Genomic DNA, 21,754 nt, shown 5'->3' with positions numbered 1-21,754 from the left:
CTCTCCTGTATTTATTTCAAGGCTTGTCTTCTGCAATGAAATTACCAAGGAAATGCTTTTTCCTTTACCAAAATCTAAAACCAAATGAAGTGAAGCCAAGAATACTTAAGTGGAGTCCCACTTTTAAGTTAGCAGTTTTATTTCAGTATCATTTTTGCAGCAAATACTTAAAACACTTTTCCATTATTTTGTGTGTAATTGTGTAGATACATAATTATGTAACACTCCTGTATTCCTCCTGAGTTTACTGTAATGTGCTTTTTCTTAATTTCCTCTTTGTACATATAAACAATCTGTGCTTGTATAGATTTATAGGATTTCCTTTAAGCCTTTCTAGTAGCTAAAGCAGCTAGATCTTGCACTTGTGTTCATTTCCTCTGTGCAAAACACTTTTTCTCTGTGTCGCACCGAGGAGGTGAAAACATTCTTCTTTCTCTTCACTCTTGCACTGAAATGAGAATTCTCAGTGTTGAGGTAACCCCTGACAGTGTGCTCCACTTATTGCTTCCTTCAAACCTGGTCTTACTTTCCCTCTAGCTCAGAAGCGTGGGAGAGATTTGTACATACACATGCTATGAGAGAAATCATTTTGTCTCCAAATGCTGGTCCTGACAACGAACTTTCATGTTCAGCATCTGCTGCGATGCCTCATCTGAATATTGCAGCGCTATACCAGAGTCCTTTGCTCCAAAGTCTTGCTGGCTGTCAGATGAAGGTCACTTTTAACGTACCAGAATATCAATACTTTGTAACGCAGCTGGTTGGCCTGTTCAAACCCTGTAACACAGTCAAAGCAAATCCATTTCGAGAGTCATATTTTTGATATTCAGTCATATTTGCTAGACAAGATCTTTCTTTTGTCAGCATGTACAAAACTGAATTCTTCTCAGAAGCTGTCTTTGATTACATTTATGTTCATTCTTATATGTCGAGACTGCTGTGATTTCCTGAAACTATCCTAGCCATCCTGAGTTTCGAGTCCGTTTCAGTGTCAGATTAGGTTGTGTAACTGTCTGATAGCAAAATGATTTTGAAGGATTCTGTAAATACTTAGCCTTTTATTCCAGAAATTGAGAGGAATCTATTCCATCCGTAAGTCTTACCCAGTCTTCAGTCATTCTGATTTCATGATTCCTTGTTCTAACATGATTTTAATTTCCTCCTGTGTGTGTTCTTCCCCTGGGAAATTAATCTGAGTCCTGACATGTGTTCTCTGTCATCTTTGTTGAATCTGTGAGGCAAAGAATTGATGTTGTTCTTGGTAGTGGCTATACCTCCTGCCAATACACTATACTTTTTGCTGCTTTAAGGCATTGTCTTCTATTGGTTCTTGTTTGTGTACCTAAAAATAAACAAACCCTGCCACTCTCCAAAAAAGTGGGGGGTTTTGTTTGTTTTCTTTGTTTTAATTCTTCTTGTGCTTTCTTCAGTCTTCTCTGAGTGTTCCACTTCTCTGCTGTGGCCTGGTCCACCCAGCTCCTTCCAAAAGCTGATTCACCCTCTCGTTCCACGTGCATCTTTCCTTTCCTGTGCAAAGTGTGAAGGAGTCTGGCCTTTCTAGGCTCATTTTCTGAAGCGTCACTGATTTGTTCTGTTACTTTGGGCAAGTCATTTAATCTCACTGTGGTACAGTTTATCCACTATAAAATAAGTCTAATAATCCTTGCCCGCTTTGCTGAGCCCTGAATCTTGTTTGCCTTCTTTACGTGTGCAGTCCTAAGGGTATTATAAAGCTTCAATTATTAATGTTTGGAAAGTGCTTTGAGATCTTTGGATGGAAATCCCTGTATAATCATATTTAGCACTTAGCATTTCACAGCACAGTGCAGACGCTACGTAATCCTTAGAATACTCCTGTGAGACAGAATTACCTGTCAATACAATTATTATCCTCACTTTACTGGATAGTGAGGCAGAAGGATTAGGTCCTGATCGTGCTTCTCTTCAGATAAATGGGAGTTCTTCTCTTGACTTCAGCAGGAGCTAGAAGTAGTCTTCTGTGACACATCAAGTTTTGAGCTCAGTCTGGGATGCCAACCCACACCCAACCTCATGGACTCTCCTTCCCCTTGATAGTAGAGAGTTTGATATTTCCGGGTCATGTTATCTAGACTTCCTTACATGGTCCATTTTTAATCTTCCTTTTTACTTTTCCGATTACCACCTTTTTTTTTTTTAATATCTTTCCAAGTCCCAGCATATTTACTTTCTGATGCTGCATGTAACCTTGGGAGATATATCATCCATGAATTTTTCCACATGACCTTTGCAATTCTCTTCCTTCACTGATTTATCCAGTCCTGTTCTTTCCTTCTTTTTAACAACTTTGTATTTCTGCTGGACATGCTATTGCAAACTGTACTGCTGCCTACTGCAACACTGCTTCTACATAGTTGACCTTATTAAATTCGTACTCAAGAGAAATTTTAGACCAGTTTTCTTGTTGTGAATATTGTACGTAGTACTTGATCAGGTAATAATAATTTTATGGCTGTGATTATGCTAACCTGCCCTTTATTTCTCCCAGTTATTTTGGTCTGTTCCAATATTAGACAAAGTAGACTTGCCTCACACTGTGGACGCTCAGGATCCACAGTCTTCCCCTTGAAATGCTAAAGAAAGCAGTGCTATAAAAAGACTGCAAGAACAAGTCTTTAAAATCTGAATAAAAATTATTTTAAGAAATTTCTTAGGTAAAGGAGAGTTTGGATGACAGACCACAGTAAGTTCGTTCTTCACAGAAATAAGTTGAATTCTAAAACTTGTTTGTCAAAGAAGAGAAATCAGTCTCGCTGAGTCGTGAGTCGTTGTGTAATGCAAACATGTAAGAGAAGAAATTCCTCCTTGATATCAGATACTGACCACGCTACCTCAGGATCGCCAAAATGAGCAGAATCTGTCATAAAATAATGAGGCAAAATTTCTCTCCTGTACATTGATGGTGCCTCTCTACACGTTGGCCTGCTTTGCTCAAGGGGCCATTTTGGAGTACACTGCTGTTCAGTGTAAATAAGGACGTTGCCATCCATACTGATTTGTTTCTGAAGACACTCTCACAGTTTTGCATAAAGAGGCTCAATGAACCTGATACTGGTGTCCGTGGAAGAGCATTCAAGGCTGGGCCTTGGCCACAGCTGCTGTTGGTCACTTGCCTTTCTTCAGCTGAGGAGCTTTGGAAGACCTTCTTCCATACCATCTCTGCACAGTGCTGGAAAAAGCATTTGGACAGAAGCCAGGTTATAGGCATTGCCATGGGCTCTTAGGGGCCAATAATACCTCTGGCAAAAGCAGTGTTAAGCTAATTCAAAGCTAGAAGCAGTAGCACCGTATTTCTAGCAATTTCTTTGCTTGAAACAGCTGCTATTATTGAGCATTTAAAGATAAAATCAATTCTGTAAAGGTAAACAGAGTTTTGTAGTAATGTGACCATGACCTATAAAGTGACAATCTGACGTTAATTTTTAGGGATCATATATTCACATATGCTGTCATTGTAGAGTAAGTAACATGACTGGAAGTAAGCCTGTGCATTTTGAGAATGCATTTACAGTTTAACATGCTGTTACAAATGTAAGGAGGCTCCCTCTCTCTCCCTCTAATTTTTTTCACCAGCTTGACAGTTTTTCAAACATATTCACTGTCAGCCCTAACAACCTGTCAACAACTGCCATTATGTGAAAATTGCAAAGACTTGCTTGAGCACTGTGAAAACTGACAGACATGCCACAAGGATAAGTTCCTCAGACACAGAGGGCTAAAACTTTTGAAAGGTGCTCCAGCCCTTCCAAGGCAAAATGAACAGTCAGATATCAGGGGAAAAAAACATACACTTGTCACGTCTGATATCTATTTCTTTTCCCCTCAAATTGAGGTGTATGTGAAAGAATAAAACATAGATTAGGACAAACTGTGCAACTTATTAGAGTTGGTACAGTTTTCCTCACTGTCAAGCATATATGCAAGAAAGGCCAAATTTATCCACTGTGTAAATCCACCAGCTGTGTGGCTGGTACAAATCCTGGGGAACACGGATTAAAATGCACCCTTGTAGAAAATCTTCTATAAATGAAATATTCTTTTTTCTGTGTGGCTTACTGTAATTGAGATTTTTAATGTTCACTAGAATATCATGCTCAGAAGTGATCCTGCAATGTGCTGAGCACCTTATAGGCCTCATTGTCTTTTTCTGTACGCAAGTGTTAAACAGCTGCAATTCTGCTGATGCCTGTGAGTTTACTAGCTTCTGAAACTGGTGTAATGGAGAGCATCTGTGTTTCCCATTGAAATAAAATGGTGTGATCAAGAATAAAAGAGGATGATCCTTAGTTGTATAGGACAGCGTTAGAGTATGTCCATTCTGTACACTTGTGCATCGTGTGTGAGTAACAACATGTAGCCAGTGAAATCTTCGGAAGTTCTGCTCACTGAGTACCTTAGGGAAAGGTGGCCTCTGACCTCTTTAGTAAAGCCAGTTAATGACACTGGGAAATGTTTGGGATAGCCCAACAGCCAGGAAAATTCTCAAACTATGAATTTCTTGGCTCTGGGTTATTGTTTCATTGTAGGTGGTGTTCCGAAGTCAGGAGCAGTGAACAGCCATTGAAGATGCTGATGCTCAGCGCGTGCACCCCTCCTCTGATGGGTGTAACTGATGGGCTCTCAAGTCGTATCGCTGTTACATCTCCTCATTTGAAACCCCATGTGACTTTAGTGGAAGGGCTGTGAACTGAACTTAATTAGAAGATTCAAGTACAGCTAGCTTTGAACTGTGCCCCATGGTGCTGAGCTGCTGGAAGAGGTTTAAATCCTAAACAGTCTCCATTTTTGTCATTTACCATCAGTCCCATGGGAACATATTTGTACCTTGAGTTATGCATTGATTTTAATGGGATTTCTGACCATAAACCTGTGTGCACTAAGAAATTTGAATATGCCTATTCCTGTTGTTTTAATTACAAAAAACCAAAACAAAACACAACACACCACACCCCACACCCCCCAGTGACTTTGAAGTTTCTTCTCTTGAATCTGTATGAAATGGGGTGTGTATGACTGAAGGAAGTTGTAGGCATGAGTCTTCTATATTGTATATGAAATTGAATGAATAGTCTTACGGAAAAGTAAGAAGAAGTACTTTTTTGCTTTACCACATAAAAATGCTGTAAAATAACAAATTAAATGTTTACCGTGTAGTTTATAAGCTATGAGTTTCATGCATTCGAAGTCTAGCTGGAAAGTGATCACTCTCACCGAGTCTCAGAAAATGCTCAGCACCTTGCTGATTTATCCAGCAGAAACTGTAGTGATAGTGAAGCATGTTCTTGTGGTTCAGCATTCAATTTGCAGCTCTTTCGTAGCCATCATCTGTGACCAAGGGCAATTAATTCAACCCTTTGGTTTGCGTCTCCCAGCTGTGGGATAGCATCGTGATATTCCTTTGCTGTTTGGGAACTGTGAGAATAGAGTTGGAGTTGAAGGTGCTGAGATCATCCAGTGATGAAGCAATAGAAATGCCTAGGTAATTAGATAGGGTGGTTGCTTTGTTTGGATGCCTATCAGAGAGGGGGAACTACGACAAAAAAAAACCCAACAAACCCACAAACAAGGGCCACAGCAAGAACCTCTGGCGAAATTGCTTCATTATAATTCCCTGGTAGAATATGGCTGAGGAGTGTTTTGGGGCTTGGGCACGGCTTCTATGTTTATCCATGCTTGTCTTTCAGCTCGTAGCGGTGCATTTGCAAGGCCCCTTTCTCCGGTGGAGATGATTAACTTGGGAGGCTGCCTGCAGGGCGGGTGTAGAGTTGAGTATGAGCTCATGGTGGTGTAGGCTATGTTGCTTACAAGGCCAATAGCGTTCCTTTGGAAATGTCTCATTTGCTTTAAATGTTCTGTTATACAAACTTAGAAAAACCCTTCTAAAATATGTTTACTAATATTGTCTAATAGCAACTCATTTTGCCTGTTATCAAACTGAGTAAGAAGAGAAGCCTCTCCTCTATTTTTTTTTTTTTTTTAAAGAGCTTTTCACTAGAAGATACTTAATTCCCCATTAACCTTAAGCTTAGGGTTATGCCGTATAGCGTGTTGTGGTCCTCTAAAACAATGTTCCCTGTAGTGGAAGACGCTGTAAGTGGCCTAAAATAACACAACTCTGAAAGACAAAGAGGCCTTATACTTCTGTTTTGATGTCTCCTATTATTTCTTTGTTCCCTGTGTTCTTTTTCATTTGCAATTGTAAAAATAAGAGTAATATTCATAGCGTACCCTTTTCAGATAGATTTTCTTTGGGTTAGAAAAGTATTTCAAGCATTTAACAACACGTACAGTAAAGGACGTTTAAGGTAATGCTTCTTTCCCTTTCGTAACCCATCATGTTCATTTTCTGTGTAGACACTCTCTCACTAGTTCTTGCTTTTTTTTTTTTTTTTGTTGGTTGTTACTTGGTTTTATGCTTCTGAGCTACACAAGGTTTAATGTTTATCTGGTGGTCTAATTTGGGGTCACAGATGATCTTAAATCAAAGCTTCAGTGATATTTATCTAATTGAGTCTAAGTTGTGGCAGCCTGTTGCAAGATTGTGGTGAGATCTGCAAAAACACTTGAGTGGCCATCTAATCCTCCGGTTGCAAGGAGTTACCTTTTGTCTTTTCTCTTGATTTCATTGTTGTTCTTAAGATGGATATTTTTCAGGTAATACAGTTAGCTGAAATAGGATCTGTTTTTTATTAAATGGGAGACTGCCTGTGTATTTTGAGTGTCTTTCAGTACATGTGGGAATATGTAAGGTTATAAATCACAGAAAGAAAACACTGTAGCACTTCAATAAAACATCCTGCTGTAGAGTGTCTGGGACAGAGAACATGAGAGTTTCACTACTTCCATGGAACATAATAAGTCACTCAGAAGACAAAGTGCTTGTAATTTCTTGTTCTAATGTCTAACATTCTTGGGCAGGATTCCCATCCAGGGCTACTACCTAAAGGCAAAGGACCTGACACTTCAGAGTAATCTCCCTTCTCTGGAAAGTATGCAAGTTGAAATTAAAGTATCGCCCTGTATCAGGAACATTCTTGGTCTTGCTGTTCAGCATCATGGAAGGTGATTGTAAATGTGTAAAAAAGCTTCATTGACCATTGTGTAATCAATTCAGAGTACTTTCCTCCTAGCCTGCGCTTCTTTCTGACCAATTTCTGTGGTCTTGTATTCATGTTGACTTGCTTGAACCACAAAAAAATCCCATAAAACTCTTGGAGTTCTTGTAAATTAACTACGGGGTACCAAGATCTGGCTACGACTAGAAAAGGACTACTACACGTTTCCTACGAAGACTTTCATTTGCTGAGGAGAGGTTTCTGTTGTCCCTCTTCTGTGAAGAAATATTGATGCCAAGGATTCGAGAGACATTTGATGGTTTCAGGAAGGAAGGCTCGTGTTTTTTTCATGCACCACCATTCCAGTTCATCTCTTTTAAACCCCGCTGTGGCTCTGGAGTTCAGGCACCAAGCGTTACTTGTCTGCCTCAGCCAGTCACTTTTGACATCAAGTGTACTTGATCTGGGGCTGGTAGTTTACTTCAAACATTGTTCATATGAATGGGTCTGGCAGCTGGGAGACTGCAAAAAAAGTGCATGAACAGTGATTCTTGTTTTCTGTCTTCAAAACAGATCTATTGTACTGTTTCTGCTGGCTGTTTTGAAGAGTCTTGACTTTGAAGCTGGAGAGAAATCATTATCTAAGTCGCATTCATTTAAAGTTGAGGCCAGTGGTCTCATAAGTGATCACTCACATTAGCCTTATGAACCTTCTTCATGCATGGGTGAGAAGAATATTGCTTTATTGTAAGGTAATTTACATTAAAAAAAAAAATCTATGCACTGTGAATGCACACAGTATATTACATGTATTTATACATTATGCATCCCAACTCCTATCGTTTGATTATAGATCACAACTGTTTCTTTTCTCTCCTGACCTCCTTTAGCTTGTGACATGCTCTGCTATCATTCGCTTGTTCTAATATTTTCACTATTGAAAATACTATCATTTTCTTTTTCTCATTGTCAGGTATTTGGTCATTTTTTTGTCCTGTCTTAGAGCTTAAACTCAGAAATTGAACTGTCTTGATTTTTTTTTTTTTTTTAAAGAAATGATAGCTCAGGTTTATTTGATTTTTAAATTTATGTGGCAGGTCTTTCTCTAACACTCAGATCTCACCTAAAGCTTTTTCCTAAGGGTCTAAAAATGCCTTTCAAAAAAGGTAAATCTGGTTGTCTCGATTTAACCCAGAGAAAACCGCGACACTGAGATGAGTGCTTTGCTTAGAGAGAGAAAGCAGATCAGTGGAAGCACAGGCACAGAATGGGCAAGTGTAATATTATTCAGCCACGTATCAGGACCACTACAGGGGGAAATTTCTGTGCTAAAATCACATTGAGGCTTGGACCGTAAACTGGTGGTTACAGCTTGGTAATTCTTCCCTTCTGGGATTTAAATGGAGCCATTCAGTACTAGAGGTCAAAGCGACATGAGATTTGGGTGGACAGTCAGGGCGGAGGGTAAGGCCAGAGCAGCAGTGGACAGGCATGACGTGGAAGGCACGTGGTCATGTTCGTTCAGTGCAGCCTCACGCAGCGAGATCTACAGGAGTGTTTTTGAAAAGGAAAAGTGGGTATGGTAAATGGGGTAAGTCAATGGCAATTCGTGAAATTGCACCTTTGTGTCATAGTCTTATCAGTAATTCCCTCTTGCTATATTTGGATGATTTTCCAGTAGCAGTAAGGGGGATTAAATGGTGACCAAGCCATTTACTAATTTAGGAAAGTAACAAAAGAATTGGGCTGCAGTGTGTGAATCATCCTAGATAAAGGTCAGAAATTACTGCTGTGTTCTCTCTTCGTTTAGCTAAAGGTACTTGAGCTTTTTAGAAACAGTTAGCTAATAACTTTCTCAGTGTGTAAGAAGCCCTGATAAAATTGTGAAGATGCAAGAAAGCAGAAGAAACAATCTAGCAAATCAAATGAGTGATTGTGGAGGCAGTTGCAGTTTTGGTAAGCCTGCTGCTCCAACAGCAGCCAGCAGTGCCTGGAGCCCTATCATTTTGGGCGCCATCTGTAGCAAGATGCAGACAAAGCATTGCAAGGAGGAACAGAAGAACAGAAACTGGCGTGAATTTCCTAAGACCACACTGCAGATCGGAGCACGCGAGGGTGCTGGTCCCAGCGCTTCTTCCCATGGCTGTGCCTTCCCTCCATGGTGATGGCTCACAGCCTGCTGCGTGCATCGAGGCAAAGCCTCTGACGCTTTGCAGCGGCTCTCGTTCATGTCTAAGGGGTGTGATTCAGCCTGTCTCGACTGATGACTGCAGGTGGAGTAGTGTGAATGCATCCGTCTTAGGCCGCCATACTACTCTGTCAATCTGTGAAACATAAGCAGGTTTTGGGTAAAATCAATGGAAATACTGATTTTGGTGAAATAATAAATTCTACCCCTGCTCAGTTTTGTTGATTGCCTATCATACCTCTCATCTGGGAAGAAAACTCTGCATGGGATTCTGGTTTTGATTTATTTATTTGTGTGGGTTATTAGACTGTGTGGAAGTTTAGTTCTTTTTCTAAACGAACAAGCAAGCAAAAATTGTATCATAGTGCAAAAGACTCTCCCCTGAGGAGTTTTATATACTGTATCAGCCAGATACGAGCCATTGGGATCAAAAGCAAGAAGCCCTGAAGATACTTAGCCAGTGAAGACTTTCTGAAGGAAAAGTAGGAAACTTTGATGAAAGAGGAGGATGGATTTTTGGTTCAGAAAAACTTTGCAGGGTGTTGGTGGAACATCTCAGACAAGTGAAGGTAACGGTGGTGTGCAACCCACTTCCTGCTGCTGCTGCATGCGGAGGTGACTACTAATCTTGTGGAGCGATTGCCTTGGTTTCAGTATCTGCCAGCGATGAGTCTCCAAAGAAATAGTCTGGGGTTTGTGTTGTTGTACTAACAGTTTTTGACTCACTATATGAAGTCCATTAAATTATGCATGAGATGTGCATTTTGCCCAGTTTGAACTGTCCACGCTAATGGAAGCACTAATCTTAGATGAATGGTGTCTTCAAACTAATGTGATTCTTAACGGGCAAGCAATACGCTGTCAGTGTGAAAATGCAGGAAACCTAAATACATAGCCGTGTCATGAAAACGGGTGGTGGTGTGTTCATAAAGGGGGAACGTGTAGTGTGCTGGAAAACAAATAACTACAGGCCACTCTTAGACTGGTAAACAAATAACATGAACAGCCACATCCTAATGTGTTTGATTAATGGATGCATAACTATCAGAGTGTAATGTAGGTAAAAGTAAGCTTTGTCTGGCTCAAACTATGGTACAGTGCCAAGAAATGAAATCTCAGAATCTCCTACCCTGAGATCAAGCAGGAGACAGGGTCTGACCGAGCCCAGGAGACCTCAGTACTCAAAGACGCTTATTTATATGCCATGCAAAATAGGACTTTTTTCAGGCTCTGAGGGACTCTGCTGGCTCAGCCCATATGGCGAATGGCAGCCTTTCGTTTATGAACAGCAACAACAAAAAAGTATTCCAATGCTCAGAAGCATATTGGGCAGCAAGGCCATAGGAGGAAGCCCAATATGCTGTTAAACAGCTGTCCAGACCCCTGTTTACAGGAGAGTGATGAGATTAAGAGCGGTTTTGCATTTTCCTCTAGAGGTGTGCTGTTTCAGGGTTTCCACAGACAGCTTGGAATCTGCTGTGTGGTTTGACAGGCTCCCCTGTTTCGCTCTGCGCAGTTGTGGATGTTTCGGGGCTGTGTTTATCTTGGCTTTTTCTCCTTGCACGCATGACCTGTGAGCTCCCTGCGTGAGACCAGTTGCATTTCTTGTGCAGGGCCACTCAGCAAACTGAAGAAGCACATCTGGGAACTCTTAATACTTGTGAAAGCTCGTGTGCCCTCCTTCCTTTCTGTTAGTGCAAGGGATTTCTTGTGGAAGGAACAGAATCAGAAGAGCGAGAGGTGGCTTAAACTGCTTTCTGACCTCTCTGTGCTGTCCTCTTCAAAGCAGGTCTGGGTGAACAGGACAGGGTAGAGAGAGGGATCGTTAATGGTGTCTCTGCGGTGTCCTGGAGGCTGCTCTCACCCTTAGTTTGGATAAACTTATGGATTGAGAAGCTGGGGCTTTCCCCCAGTTTCAGGGCTGTTCCCGAAGGCAAGTGTTGATTCCATGTAAGTCTGGAGACCATAGACATTTGCTGCAGCTGCAGTGACTGGGAGTGTCATTATTTGCACTGATAGAGACAGAATTGTTGTGCTTGTTACTCCATGTATGATTATGGTTGGCTGTATAAAATACTGTTGCTAATCCTATGCCGTAAAAGCTATAGTTCATTCATCAATAACATTATAAACCTGGATTTTTAAAAATCTCTTTGTCATTGTTTGGAGAATTTTAGTGTATTTTTGTATTTATGAGAATTCATCTTGAACTGCTCAAGTTAGAAGCATATTTCACTAGTAAAGGAAAGCTGTAATTCTCAGCTGTAGCAGGACTCCAGGAGCTAAAGCTTTAAGAATCCTCCTGGGTGGCATAATCCCCCCAACAGGTATGGGCATCATTGCAGCAGTCCTTTGTGTATGTGTTTGCTTCGTTTCATCTCCCTTCCTGTTTTTTCAGTAACATCAGTATTGACTTCTGTGCTTTGTTGTTAGAAAAGTCTTAATTTGATTGAGTATTTTAATAAACAGAATCCTTAAAAGTAACAACTTCATGCACAATGAAGTGTTTCCAGCTCCTAACACTAAGAGAAGCCTGTATCAGCAGTGATAAAAGCCCTCTCCCTATGGGGTACTTCCCCAGTTGGACCAGTTTTCCCAAATGGAGCATTCTTTTTGAGTTTGTGAGATACTTCTTGAGGGTTTGGTGGGGTCTTTTTCTCCCCCCTTCTCCCCCCCCCCCCCCCCCCGTATCTCTGCTTCAAACAGGAGAGAAGTAATTCTCAAAAATGTGGTAACTTTGATTACTTGATTTTCAGAGATTTCCAACTCCCAGTGTTGCTTAAATTTCCTGTAGAGGAGACTCTATTACTCTGGATTTTAGTGGGCTTCAGACATACCTTCACGTCTTGGGAAGGCTGGGAGGGGACAGGTCAGACGTACAAGATAGTTTTAAAAAAGGACTTAGCAAGATGATTGTCTCGGTGATTTGTAATTGGATTCTTCGAAGATCTCCTACATGGTTCAGAAGGGACAGATACTAATACATGTTTGAGTTTTCATGTTCACCGATTTTCAGAATCTCTGAGGCAACACTTTTCAAATGTGTGAATTCAGGACTGTAGCCCTTGCTGTTCTTCAGCGGAACTTTTTATCCTAATTCCTCAAATTAGTTTGAAAAAAAGTGTTTATAACATAAGTGTATACAATACTTTAATATTAGAATTAAGCCAGCCTTTATGAATATATAAAGGTATAGGTATCATCTTTTAGTGTCATTGTGTTAGCTAATCAAAACCTCTGAAGAAAATTTCTAAAACAACATTCTCATTTTAGGGGTAAAAATGACAGAGCAAAATAAAGTAGTTTCTATTTTCCCAGTATCTTTGGACTGTAAAAAGCAGGACTCCAAAGGGAGATTGCAAAGGTCATGGAAACAGTTAAACCACAGTTTAAGACAGCGGTCGTGCTCTCCTCATTCTGTTTTTCTAACCTTGTATTTGCACTTATTTTTTCAGCTGCTTTGCTTTAGAATCCCTGAGATAAATAATAAGAGGTGTAGTAATATCCCTGCTGTTAAAACAGTATCAGCAAATAACCTGTGTGTGCCCAATTCTTTCCTTGTAGAGAATCCTGGGTTCGGAGGATAGCAAGTTTATACAGCTCTGTCACTCATAGCAGCAGTTTGTACTTGTATGCACCTAGAAAGATCGAATCTACATCTGAGGCGAGATCCTGTTTGGGCCTGAAAACAAGACATTTTTTCCCCTCCTTTGGGAATCTCTGCAATTTAAGTAGAGAAAGCAGATGCAAAGTGCTCTGATGACCAGGAACTGAATAAGTTAAAAAAAAATATATATATATATATATAATGATTAAAAAAAATTAAACAGCAATGATAGAAGTCAGTTTTGGAGGTTGCACTGGGGTTTATAAATATCAGTGAACAGACCTGGTTTTAAATAGATTTCTGAACTACTTGCGTTATTGACAGGCTGTCATAGTGTGAAAGGGGAGAATAGAGAACCATTGTTAACAGCAGCAAACCTAAATAAATTGCTGCCATGCTGTGGGTCAATACTACCTATTTGGTGCTTGCAGTAGTCTTGAAAAGGTGGAGAAGGGAAATAAAATCCTGTATGATTTGGCTAAACTTTGGCACCAGGCAGATCACAGACTTGTGGAGTTCACTGTAGCCGTTTATAAGAAAGAGGTTGCTTTACAGCTCTAGGGGGGTGCAGGGGATGCTCTGTCAACAGCCATGAGAACAAGGTCCCTGCTATGATGAGCTTAAGTTTTGGTCAAGACCTTATATGACAAACAGGATGTGCAGAAGAAGTTAACCCCATGTGATTGGGTAGCTGGGAAGAAAAGGGTGGAAGTAATGTATAGAGAAGTGGCCAGGAAGGCAGAAAGAGATTGGATTTCCTCAGCAAAAGCATGCAGTGTTCATGAAGAAATAGGTTCTTCTGGTTTCGTTGGCTTCCTGCGTGCCTAACAGAAGAACTGTGCTTTCAGAAGGAATTTGAGTAAGACTTTGAGAGTCTACAGGCACGTTCAGGAATGGCTTTCTGTGCAGAATAGCACTTGCTTAGTGCAGGAAATAGGGAAAGATAGAGTTGGAATTATTTGGCCCATAACATACAGGAGCTGTGTGAAAAGTAGGAACCAATGAAGTTTTCCAAGTATTCCATGAACAGTTGTGTGTCTACTAGCAGCATTACTAATATGCCTGGAGAATATACCAGTTCTGCAGTCAGTGTTCTATAGCTCCGGTCATCAAGGAATGCCAAAAATTAGAAATGAAAAGTCCTATTAGTTCATCTCTCCCTATAAAGGGATGTTTTCTTTGTTATCTATGATAGTAATTAGCTTGCTTGCAAGGGGAGGAAGTATGGAACAGAAGAGATTTAAAATCGTGATGGAGAGCCCAGAGCTGGGAGGATGAGACTGCAACGGAGGATTATCAGGACTGAGAGCAATGGTTTAGTACTTCCCACCTCCAAAACATTGCCTAGATATTAACCAATTAATCTGCACAAATGAGCCGTGAAAATGATCAGTGGCTTTGTTGAAGTCCAAACACAGTGAAATCATGTTTCAGATTTAGCACTTAATGTTCCCAGTCTTATGGCTTAGACAAGAGAGAGAGAGTTTGAGATTTCAAAGAGCTGCTGACTCTAGGTGGGTATCCAAGACCACCATTACGTTGCCCAGGGGAGTAGGGCTGGAAGATCCTTTCATAGATTTAAAAGCAGCAGGGACCGCCTACTCTGACACGTAACATAAGCTACATGATTTCACTAGTGATTCCTTTTAAACTTCTGTTACTTGTGATTGAACTGAAGTACACCTTTTCAAAAGAAGGTTTGGGTTTTAGTAGTCTAAAACGTAAGTAATTTGTCAGATCACGTTAAAACTTGCTCCAATAATCAGTTAGCTTTTCTCCCACTCTCTCCTTTTAAGTAAAGAGATAGTAAATGAGGGATCTTTAAAGACTGAAATAATTGTTCCTTTCTACATGGATATAGAGTTGGGATTTGTTGCACCTCTGCTGATTGGCCAGAAATATAAATACTACGTTCTTGAACTTTTTCCAAATCTCTTTTATACAATCCAGAAACATTCTGGGTTCTCCTAGCATTTTTGAAATTATTTTTCAGTTGTTATGCTATGGCTTATGCAGCAAATAACAGGTGTGTGTGTTTTCAATTCTGGGATTTGCTCTTGGAGAAAAATAATTAACACTGGCAGGAGTTTGATTGCATTAATTCACAAAAAGAAACACCCAAACGATAAATCCATAGTGGGAGAACTGCCCATATGTTACAGATTGGCTTAACATGGATGAGGCATTAAATAAACTAAGTCTGAAAAATAAAAACCTTATCAGCTTTATTAGCGTTGAACTCTGTGGCTTCCACTGGGGCTGACACACTTAATTAAAGATGCTCTGGTCTAATTAGGTTGCACATCAAAAATACAAATACAAGTTGGGTTTTTTAAAGACCTGTCTGAGCTCCAATTCCCAATGTTGTGAATAGTTATTTTAATTCGGTTAGTCTCCACCTAGACCAAGTGTTTTTAGGTTAGCTAACACAAAAATACAGGGATTGTAGTATTTAGATTTTTTGCACTGAACAAGGCTGGCTCAGATCCTGAACGTCTGTATATCTGAGGAAGACAAGTGTGGGCTAGGGAGAAAGACGACTTTATTTTGAATTTTAAATCATTATCTGATTCTATTTGACTGGCTTAATTCTATTGGTGACTAGCTCATGAAGAAATCCATCGCCTTCATTTGTTTTACTACCCATGGGATTGATTCCCCTGTGGGTCCAGTCCAACCTCTATTGAGGTCAATGGGAAGACTGCCATCGATTTAACAGAAGATGGTTCAGAATCAATGGGAATGCTGCATGTCAAAATGGAGGAGTGTTCCTTCTTTCTACCACCTCCTATGCTTTAAAAACGGAATTCTTCTCCTTCTATCAAACAGGACAGATCTATCAGACCCTGTGGTGTGTTCCCATGATTTTCTCTCTGTGGGCAAGGTTGAGCGTGGAAGACTTTGATTCAGCCCCTCTAGTTCCTCTATGTGGTTCTTTTTTCAGATTGATATTGGAGCTTTATAACCTTGTCAGCCTTTCACTGCCTTCTTTTTGTACTAGTTTTTGATGGTTTTTCTCGTCTTTTAGTCTGTAATTTTCCTTAATGCAAATTGCAGCCGCTTATGACATCTGTGGTTTTGTATGCTCTTCAGGACAGCAGGTCTGAACTTAACCTCCCATCTACCAGCAATAATTTTCACTCCTGATGGTGGCATTTGGGCAATTCCAAATCACTGTGAACAAAATGCTTCTGTTTCTAATGCCTATCTAACCAGATAATTATAGCTCAGCCAAACAACGTATTGTCTAGGGACAGGTATAAAATAAGAGAATTTCTAAGCCTTTTCGTTAATGGAAAATGCAAGCCCATACATAGCTCTTTAGAATCCATCATTGATTTCTGGTGCTGTTTTGGTAGCTCTAAATCTTAAGTCACACCTAGACCTCCCTCGGTGGTAGAAAAGGGTTGAGATCAGCAGCATGAGTCCTGTGGCTCTCGCTGGTTTTACTCAGTTTGTGAAACCTGAACCTATGTGTTGGAAAATGGACACTTAGAAAGAAACGGTTGGCCACAGTTTTAAGTCTGGCCTCGTTTACAACTGTGAACACAGTAATATTTCCCAAATATTATCCCTGTCGCATCCTATTGTGGAGTTATTTGGCTTTTGCACATTCAGTGTTAACTTCAATTTTTCTTAGTGACTAGAAGACGCACAGACTGCCTTTTGCCGTTTGCTGTAGCAGGGTTAGTTACTGGATTAGGATTTTGGAATCATTTAAAACTATGTCTTGGAGAAAGGAGGCAGACAATTCTGATTTATTGAGAGTGACTTAGTGTTAAATGGAGTGCAACTCCAGGCTGCCTTGAGCTGTTTTGGCTTTGTTTCCTGCTTTGCTCGTTGTATGTGTACTTGTGTGCGTACATCCATACCAGTTCAAATCTCACCCCAGAGCTGAAGAAAGCAACACAGTCTCCTTGCTCAGCCAGCGATCTACCTAGAGATAGCTAAGCAGTATAAGTAGATGTGATGTCTCAGTGGTTGAATTACTCTTTTTAATCATTTCTGCTGAACAAATCTACAGTAATGATACAGAGCTATAAGTCGGCCACGTATTCTGTGCCCTATAATTGAGAGCAATTCCAGGATCCACGTTCTCCATTATCTCTTTGACTAAGGACATAAATACAATTGCAATAGGTACTCAAAGGCAGCGATGAGTAGAGGAGAGATGCATTGCTACGAGGCCCATTCCTGTTGAGACACTGGTTAGCTACGTCTGGGTCTGGCCCAGCTAGAGCAACCCTGACAAACAGCAAGGGCTACCTGCATGAGTAGGTGGTGGCACCTGCCAACGTGTTCGCCGTTGCTGCTTCTAAGACCCTCTTTGCTTGTAGACCAGGCTACTGATTTTATTTTTCTCACGCTGGATAGCGTTGAATGTCACGCATCTGTAATCTGTGGTGTGATTTGCTGCTTTTCTCAGTGCACTGCTTTCTTCAGGCTCTTGAGGGAGGAAAGGTTTGATGCATAAATTGTGAGCCATGACAGAAAACGTGGCCTTGTATGTTTTACTATTAGTATCAGCCATCTCGGAATGGAGTGGCAGCTTTATCAGTGAATATCCAGCAATTTTTTTCAGATGAAGTTAGACATTTAGGAATAGATGCACCTCTTTCTACTTTCTGAACATACATTTTGTTATGACACCTTACGGAGCTCATTTTAAACCCTGCTTCAGGGCAAAAATATTTATGGCACACTTTAAATAAAACATATTATGTGTTTTGTACAAACATATGTATCATTGTCCCCCTAGCTGGAGCTGATATAATTTCTGACACCAAGTGCTATGCCTCATGCAAAATTCATGACATGTCATTGCATAAGAATGAATGTGTTCCTTTAAAATAGAGGCTTTCCAGCCATGATAACCACTTAGTTTTCAGTTTCAGGGACCAAAATCCTTCCTTGCTGTGACTGAGTGAAACACTGTGTCAATGACTGGCAGCCTCAGAGTCTTGGTGGTAGGTTGATCGTGGTGTTGTCCTGCAGATGGTCTTCACGTCTAAGTCAATTGTACTTGTGAGTCTGTAGTCAACATAAATCATCCCTTAGAGTAGCAACAGGGCTGGTCACTGAATACTTGTCTGACTCATGGATATATAAGCATCCCCTTGTTAAAAGGTTTCAATACTGAAACTTTTCAGTTTCTAATCCTTATTTATAAAGAGAGGAAAAAGAATATTTCTGTTAACAACATACGCGTGGTGGAAAATTATCATGAAGTCATAATGTACTGCTGCATGGGTGTTACAGGCATAGATTAAATCTGCTTCGTGCATAGCACTGCACAAGCGTAATGTAAAAGTGGTCCCCAACCTCATGGATGAACAAGTAAGGGGGCGCAAAGATAGCGGGGAAAACTTTGATTTGAGGAAAAAAAGAACCCGAAAACCAAAACCCCAAAACTTCAGGGGGTGGATGGAGAAGAGCCGAGCAGTGCCAGGCTTTGCCTTCTGGTCAATACTAGGAAGCACCTGCACTGACCTGGGCTCCTCCGTTTGCTTCGAGGAGCGAGAGGCAGCGGCCTCGGCTGGGAGGTGGTGCTGTTTGTTCTTGTCTCATATCCGTGGAGCCAAGGAGCAGTGCTTAGGAACTTCATCTCTGGTCTCTATCAGCTCCTTCGCAGCTCCATCTCTCTGCTGGGGAAGGGGTGGTGGAGAGCCTCCCTTACAGGTGACCTAGAGGCCACAGAAGAACCTAATTACTTTTTGAGCAGCTGAGGGGGTGATTAAAGCATAACTTTAAAAAGGAAATATTAGTTAAAAAATTAAAGATTGGAAAGTCAAGAATAAAAGGGTTTAAAAAAAAGGCACTGTTCTTAAATCTTCCTGGACTAGCTGTGCTGTTTGCAGGGTCTGCATGCAACTATGCGGCGGTTCTTGAAGAGACCTGGCGCACAGCTTTCTCCCCGGGGAAAGTGGCTTCCTCTGCTGGCACTGTAATGCATACGTGATGATTTCTAAGGCCGTGTTTTGTAGCACATCGAAGGCCCAGTACTGTGACAGCTACTGCCCCTTAAAACCATGCTGGGATGTTGATGAAACACGGCAAAGCCTATTGAGTGCTATTAGTTATAAAGGCTGGAGAGTGTTGTTTCTTATATTAGCGCTAACATCATCTTCTTGTGCAAAAAATCACTGCTCCGACACACCTGGCTCCATCTCCCTGCCATTAAATCGATTAATACAACAAATGATATTTTATAATAAATATGTGTCACTTTCATGATTTTAACTGGTCTTTTGATTTGTTTCCTATTTTATGTTGTTTAGACAGACTGATTTAGACAGTTAAAAACCCACTTAACCATGATACATTGTGGCTGCCTGACAGACAATAACATTGATATATATATGACTAGATGAATCTCTAATTAGATTTTGGCAGCACTGTCACAGTCAGGGAAAGTTTCCCCAAGTACTCCACTGAAATGATATTTTATGCAACCTCATGGAACAAAGGCCATTTTTAATTAAGCAGGTCCCCTCAAAAGGACGTTAAACTTAACGTAATTTTTTCAGTGGCCTTTGCCCTTGCAGTATCTGCCTTCTCAAATGTATTCTTTGATAGCATGACTTAAAGTGTATATTAAAAATAGTACATAAAGCAGATAAAAATAGGTTAAAAAATGATAACTGAAGCTTGCCCTGAATGCTATATGTAAAATTAGCTGTAAGCATGGAAGGCAACGGTCATTTGATAAATTTTGTTATTTATGTAGTAAAGGAAAAATGTAGTTTAGAACCAGAGAATGATTATATGATTGCATAATAATATCAATATTCTGTAAATCTCAGCTTTTATGAACACTTCAAAGTAACTATAGAACAGAAGAGACTATTAAGCAAATGGAAAACCTATTTCCAATAACATCTCCCTAAAATACTTCAGATTAGTTTCAGAGCTGGAGAGAGGCCTCTCGGAGTTCTCTGGATACTAGTGCAATATAAATGTGAAGAAGTACATACAGCTATGCTGCAGTTAATGGAGATGTACATCATCTTACTTTCTCCAAATGTGCGGTGAGCTAGGTGTTAAAATCTGCATCGTTTTACTTAACGCTTGCCATGGTAGCTGCACATGACAGATGTAAAAGAGGCAATCGGATTTCCTCTTCTGGATCTGGACTGTTGTTCAGGTTATATATCTTCATATCAAGACTGCAGAGAGCAGATATGAGCACAGGATCTGGAGGGCTAACCTGGGAGTATCTAACTGGCCCACTGGCATACAAGTTAAATAAAAGCTTTCCCTTGGATGTTTACAGCTTGAGAAAAACAATAAATGTACTATTCCTGTATCCTAGCATTTAATGAGAAAAGATCCATTTATTCCTAAGTACGTATTAAGAAATCTCTAATGGTACTAGTTGGAGTTGTGTGTGTGGATTGCTATACATCAAGAAAAAAAAAAGGAGTTGAGAAGAGTGGTACTGTGGGAAGGGCCAGAATGTCCAGATTATGTTGAATGTTTTCCAATCCCATCAATTTCAGTAGGAGCAGAGCATTTTTTTTTTTTTTTTGATCCTATAGAGAAGAATCTTCTAATTAGCAAAACAAGGGTTGTTGGACAGTCATTGATGTCTGTAGCAATTTTGCCATTAATTGCAAGAAGTGCAGAATTCGACCTAGTCTACTCAGACCATCTATACATATCACTAAGGAGGTCATTCAGTGGATTTGCCTATACGAAGAAGTTAGTGTGGCAATTCCAAGTGTGAAGGCAGAACGTATCACACTAGTGTCCTGTGTGGGCATCTGTGGTGCACTTCAAGGCAAGAGTTAGGCTACGGCTTATTTTCATGCAAAAATAATACACATGAAAATCCAAGTGGGAATTTGCTGTTCCCGTTCCATCTGTATTAATTCTAAAAGTGAATGGCAACTGCAACATTTGAGAAGACTTGCTCCTCTCCCATGCCAGTGAGCAATTTTGTACAAAACTGTCCTTTCCATATATTTTTGAGTAACTGGAGCGTAGTAAACTGAAAGTCATATTAATTTCTTTGCAGAAACAAGTTCTATGAACCTTGTGACATGGTGTGATCAACTGAACTCAAATACTAAACACCCCAGAACTGCAAGAAAAAGGTAACGACTTAGTTTTGGTTTTGTTTGTTTCCTTCCCCCCCCCCCCCCCCCCCCCCAGTTTTTCCTAGTTGCAAATTTATTTGGAGGGATTATAGTTCATGACTTCTCATTTTTTTTTAAATGCATTATTGGCTTTGGTTTAGTATTGGTGAGATTTTCTCAGCAACTTCAAATGGAGGAGGTAAGTTTACTTACCTCTGCTCTACCCTGTGATTTGTGAGGAAGACTTGGTTAAGATCAGCTTATAAAACCCAAGCAAATAGAAGCTTTCCATGCATGATCTTTAAGGGAGTACACTTGGCACTTAGTGCTGTCATGGTAAGACTTGTCAGGAAAAAATACACCCTCCAGTGCAGTTTCAGGTGACTGTTTCTGGGATGTTTAGCTAATGTTCTAGTCATCCTTCTCTATCTCCTCCTTGAGCTCTAAATTTATTTGCTTAGGCATTTAAGTCCTGTTTTAGGGCAGGAGCTTATTTTTCCTCAATAACCCCAATTTGCCTTAAACGGTAGATCTGATATCTTCTCTACTGATGAAAAAGATAGGAGGCTGTTAACGCTGATACTATTTATATTGTGCTAATGGGTTTTAACCCTCTCACTGAGCAGTGCTGATAGTTTAAAATAATGACTAGGCAATAAATTTTTACCAGGACAGGTGTACAAATAGTACCAAAAAGAAGAGCTCAGGGTCAGACTATGAAAAGAATGCTGTCCCAGATTATAGTGCAAGGTGAAACTGCTTCATATGCTGCTAAGACCTGATGACA

At 40.3% G+C, this 21,754-nt stretch overlaps 1 long non-coding RNA gene across 1 annotated transcript in view; it reads left to right on the top strand.

Moving 5' to 3' along the window:
- Positions 1-21,754, top strand: part of LOC148051059 (uncharacterized) — a 535,993-nt gene that overhangs the window by 175,726 nt on the left and 338,513 nt on the right. Inside the window, exon 4 of the long non-coding RNA XR_015700440.1 lies at positions 20,907-20,985. This is a non-coding gene — a long non-coding RNA (uncharacterized LOC148051059). The remainder of the gene's footprint in view (positions 1-20,906; positions 20,986-21,754) is intronic.

The sequence above is a fragment of the Nipponia nippon genome, unplaced genomic scaffold (genome assembly GCF_047370975.1).
Source record: "Nipponia nippon isolate SJK-2023a ecotype South Korea unplaced genomic scaffold, ASM4737097v1 scaffold_7, whole genome shotgun sequence".
Lineage (NCBI taxonomy): Eukaryota > Metazoa > Chordata > Aves > Pelecaniformes > Threskiornithidae > Nipponia > Nipponia nippon.
This window is presented reverse-complemented; position numbering and strand designations above follow the sequence as displayed.